Genomic DNA, 5,988 nt, shown 5'->3' with positions numbered 1-5,988 from the left:
TTAGCTAACCAAACCATGCCTATAATTATATCAAATTCTCTTAAAGGTAAAGAAAATAATTGTATAGGCATCTCACACCCTTTTATACTTATAAAACATTCATCTATCCTTTCCTTAATCGAATCTTCACCATCATTTCCTGTTTCCACAATTAAATCCTCACTTAATGCTTTAGATTCTAAATGTGTGCAGTTAACAAATGATGGTGATACGAAAGAACAATTTGCTCCAGAGTCAAATAAAACCTTGGCACAAACTGAATTAACAAGGAATGTACCTGTCACCACTTCAGGATGTTCTTCCGCCTTGCCTCTCGTCATTTGAAAGGATCTTCCTTTAACATTTGACTCCCCACGTCGTATCTCTCCTTGACCACTTGGGTTAATACGAGTGTCCATTAACCCACGACCTGTTGGCACATAACCAGATCCTCGACCCCCAGAATATCCAGATCCTCGACCTCCAGCAAAACCAGACCCTCGGTCCTTCGCTTGCGCACAATCAGCATTCACTTGTTGAGAGGAATTACAAGTAAAACATCTCCACCTCATTCGACAGTCTCGAGCTATATGCTCTGGTTCTTGACATTTAAAGCATACTCGCGACTCTGTATTGCAGTTTCCTTGACGTATTTTGTGACATCGTGTGCATTCCCTATCAGTAAACCTTGAGACTGGTCGACTCAAATTTTTCATAAACCTTGGTCTACGGAAATAAGTCATTGTAGCTTCCCCTTTCTTTTCTCCCCAACCCTTTCTGGTGGTTGTCGAGTGATGTCTTGTTCCAGTATTTCAACAGCATCAACTGCTGCTTGAAATGTTGTCGGATTCATGGATATCACATACTTCCGAAGACTAGACTCCAAAACCCAGATGTACTTTCTTACTTTATTGCTTTATGATATGATGTAAGCTTCAGCGAACCGGGATTGTTCCATAAAAACTTTCGTATACTGACGAACTGACATATTTCCTTGTTTTAAACGAAGGAAATCATCTTCTAACTTTCGTACTGCCGCTTCAGGACAATACTGTATTTTAAACTTGATCACAAATTCCTCCCATAACATGCTTTTCAAAATGTTTGGATCTGAACTTGACAGAACTTCCCACCAGTACGATGCACTTGACCTCAATCGGGATTGTACCAGTTACTGGTGTTCTAGCTCCATCTTCTTCCTGATGTTCAGGATCTCTTACTACTTCTGGATCATTTTGTGTCGTAATAAATCTGGGGTCAGAAACATTGTGTCCACCCCTTGCTCTTCATCTACCACGGCTAGACATTGAACTTTCTTGGGCCGACAACTCCTGTTCTATATGAGTTTCTTGTCTAGTACTTCTACCTCTTCCTCGAACTTTATTACGACTTCGTGTTTCTATTGTCATCACATTATCCGGGTTCTCTCCTTGGGTTACATTTCTTCTTCCCCGATCTCTTCCATAACCGGTAGAGGTCCTTTCCAATTGATTAGGATTATCTGCCACTTCTCAATTATACTTCTCTTTCTGTCACATTTAAACATATATGATTATTCACATAATCAAAACATAATAACACGTTTATCCTCAAGTTTATCCATAACTCAAGATTATATCAGTCATATATAATCTATCTTTCTCATAATAGGTTCAGCTATAACATATTCCCATGTTCATAGTCCCAGTGAAACCTATTATCATAACTTCCACACCTCTAGTTTAAGTCTAAGTATTTCGTAAATACCCAGATCCCTTAAACTAAGGCTCTGATACCAACTGTAACAACCCACAATTTCCACATACAGATAATCCGCATGATCATACTCATAACACAGAATGTAATATTATTTACAAAACATGGTCTAACAAAAACTTTCTTCAATACATTTATGAGCAACWAAATTTCATCAATTCTAAACTTTCCTCTTGCCTTTATCCTGCGAGGTATGATGACCTACAAAACAGATTAGTCCAACAACTGAGCATTAGACTAAAAAGGTCTAGTGAGTGTATAAATCTCATAATAATAACTTACTTTCCAAACTAGCAGTTTAGAATCGAACCTGTACAGATACAAATATTTTATCTATAATTGTTATAGAATCTTTGCCTCTCGCGATTACACCGCCATTTCATCACTCTCGCGGTTACACCACCATTTCATCTCTCTTGCGGTTACACCGCCATTTCATCTCTCTCCCAGTTCTCAATTTTAAACCAAAACTGATAGTGAAATTCAAACAACTTTAACCGGATTTGGAGTCCGGTCATCATTGTCCGGATACCAAATTTGGACAATCATTTAGAATTAAAGAGGGTAATCCGGACAATTAATCTTGAGCGATTTAGACATATCCGGACATCCCTTCGCCGGTTTAAGGGAAATCCGGTTGATACTCGAGCGATTTAAAGAGAATTCAGTTGCCTCTTGGGCGATTTAAGGAGATATCCGGTTGCCTCTTGGGCGATTTAAGGCAAATCCGGACACCCCTTGTCCGGTTTAGGTAGAACCCTGGACAACACTTATCCGGTTTAGGTAAATGTAACACCCCATACCCCACATTGCATGTAACATATACTTCATACAGGAAATACATGTTTATACATCATTCAGGTCCCTTAATACAAGAATCTATCAGTATGAAATACATGGTTCAAAAATTTAAAATACAAATTCTTGTACTAGACAATCATCATTTATCAAAACTATACATAACATCATCCAATCCTCATGCAGGTAAACATATAGGGAAATTATCACATTTGCCCTTTCCTCTTACCTTCTGCACTTCCTGCAACACATATTTAAAATCACAAAATGAGGGTTAGACCGAAATGTCCAGTGTGTTACCCTATTTATGTTATTACAGTTTGAAAATCACCAAAACTTTGTACAAAATAACTTTTCATATATATAACAAATATATGAACAAATAAGAACATAATACCAGTACCTTTCCATTTTTCAAGTCAAGTATTCAACTATTCAGATAACATACTCCAAACCTTTATAGGTTTGAACCAACCAGGTTTTATATAATGTCACTTTTAAACCTTTTTAATTAAACAAGGTTTATTTAAAGCTTCAGACCAAACCTGTTATCTCCTCTTTTATAACATTCAGACTATGATTTCCATTAAGAACCCTGATTCTAAATCTTTAAATCACAAAGAAATAAAGAATCCAAACCACAATAATCTTAAGGGATATGATAGTAAGAGTTATATTGCATAACACACATATACAGTTGCCACCCTTATATCCAAATGTACACATCTCCTTGATATGCCACCCTTATGCCATGGTACACCTCTCCTTGATATGTCACCCTTATTTATTCATTAAAGCATTTTACAAAAACAATTCCATATAGAATTAGACCGCAGTCTATGGAATTATTATCAGTTCAAATTTATCTTTTCAAAATTCCCCGTTTATATATAAAAACAAGTTAAAATGCAAATCCGGTTAAAATAGACTTGGCTGGACTTCATCTCCAGTCAAGTTTTGGCCGATTTACCAAGTCCGGACAACATCGCCCAAGGCTTGTTCGATTTACCATTAATCCGATCAACTTTGTCCGGATAACAAATCCAGATACTTCACATACTTGTCCAATTTAAAATAAACCGACCACCTCATAGTCGTATTCCTACTTCTCCGTTCAAAATACGTAACATAAAATCAATAATCATAAATCGCTCAACACTTGTCCGGTTTAAGACTAAACCGCTTGACTCTTGATTGGTTTAGGTCTAATCCGGACAACACTCATCAAGTGGTTTATTTATAAATCGCTCATGCCTTATCCGGTTTAGGGCTTAAATCGCCCAACCCTTGTCCGGTTTATGGCTAAACCGCTTAACACTTGTCTGGTTTAAGACTAATCCGGACAACACTCCAACGGATAACTTTCAAATCAAAAGTTCTACAATCAATTATATAACTATGAAGAGTTTAAAAGCAGTAAGAATCACTCACCTTGAAAGTCTTTTGAAAACAACCTTCTTGCAATTTAAAACAAGAAATTCGGACAAATTCTTTCCCTTCTAAATCGCTCAAATTCAAAAAAATAGCAAGAAGAAGAGAAATGGAGGCTAAGCCCTCCCTTTTATACCTTTCTAAAATAGGAAGGTCGGCTATACAGCCCCCTCCCCACATACACACACTTACTTCACACAACCATGCATCTATATGACATGCATGTGTGTATATATATATACACAAAAATGATGAAAGGAATGAGATGGAGATAGAAAAGAAGAGAATTATGGAAGTTGAAAGAAATTTGGAACTGAACGAGAATCTTACGAGAAGAAGATTAACTCTCTCGAGCTAAACGCCAAGATGCTTCTAAAGCAAATCTCGGATTTTGAGCAGCTTATCTTTTTGGAAAGAGAAAAGAATGCTAAAGAAAAGACAGACATTTCCGAAGACTGTCAGAGCCAGCTACATAAATTGTCTGAAAGCATTGACTTAAAGCAAAAGGCTTTAGACGAARAGAAAAAGCAATTTGCTATAGAGAAAAGAAATACTTCAAAGAAGTATACAGCAATTGCAAAAAAGCTTACTGAGAAAAGGAAGTGGCTTGACATCACTTCGGAGAATGACAAGAGCAGCTCAGATGAAGAGAAGAGAGAGTTGCTAAATCAGAAGAAAAAGTTCGAAATGCTTCAGAAGGAGTTAGAAGGTAAACTCCTGGATACTTCAAAGAAATTGTGTGATCTAAAGACAGACCTTGAAACTGAATTGAACATGAGAACTGAACTGAAAATTAAATTTGATTTAGTTACTGTAGAACGAGACCAGCTTTTACAAAAAGTYAAAGACTTTTCGTGTGCTCAAAGCTCAACTGGTTCTCCTTCTAAGTGTAAAATCAGCTTTTATAATTGTTCATATTCGAACAGTTATTCAAGCAGTCCTAAATCTAATGTTTCTAAGAACTATTCTCGTTCTAATCAATACTATCAAGGATATGTCATTGGATCATCCAATTACTCTTCCAAGATTGAAGGCATTTGGGTTAATAAGTTTGATTCTGTTTTATCTCATACATCTGTTGGTACTAAAAATCTTCCTTGCATTGTGAAGTSTACTAATGATTTGATTAATCTTAGCAAGATAAGGATTTTGTGCTCAACATGCAGAACAAATAATTTTGTCAATAACAAACGGTTCAACATGTGGCATGGAGATAACAGTTATCAGAACAACTGGAAAGGTAAGAACAGGTATGATCACAATTACTGGTACGATTCATATTTTACACCTGATCATCCTGTTTATAGTGCTAAAAAGAATACATCTTATAGACAGAAATGGTTTGGAAATTACAACATACCCCAACCAAATACTAATATATTAGGACCCAAGTTCGTTTGGGTACCAAAATCTACTTGATTTGGTTTTGCAGGTGTGTCAAATTTATGCTGATCAGAATATCATTTCAATGATACACCGATGCAGGGGGAGTTGTGATTTATTTCAAACATAGGCTTCTCAACACCCAGTTTAGGACTTGAGCTTAAATTCTAAGGCTTCTGAACACTTCAGTTCAGAACCCGTGCTTTACCGAGTGTGGTTTCTAAACACCCAGCTTAGAACCCGTACTTAAAATGTTTTCTTTTTAATTTTTGAGCTTAAATGATTCATTACTTTAATCTACTTTCTAGGGGAAGTTTCCTAGAAAATTTAATAAGTGTTTTTGAAAATTGATTTTTTTTTATAACGAGTACATTCTCTGAACAGGTATTTTCTGAGATTTTATTTGCGTAAATTCTCATCGTACATAATTCCAATACCTGTTTCAGCTATTCTTCAAACTGTTATTATCACGTCTCTTATACAAAAATCATTTTCGGTGATAATACACTCGTTTGTATTCAACTTTGTTTTCTGATATTTTTTTTACTCTGATTCATATACATTCATTATTTTTTAATATCAGAATCTGTAAACTTGTWCTTACAGATCTTCATTCATTTCTCTCGTACATATCAAATAATC

Source organism: Cynara cardunculus (assembly GCF_001531365.2).
Source record: "Cynara cardunculus var. scolymus isolate 2C chromosome LG 12, CcrdV1, whole genome shotgun sequence".
Taxonomy (NCBI): domain Eukaryota; kingdom Viridiplantae; phylum Streptophyta; class Magnoliopsida; order Asterales; family Asteraceae; genus Cynara; species Cynara cardunculus.
This window is presented reverse-complemented; position numbering follows the sequence as displayed.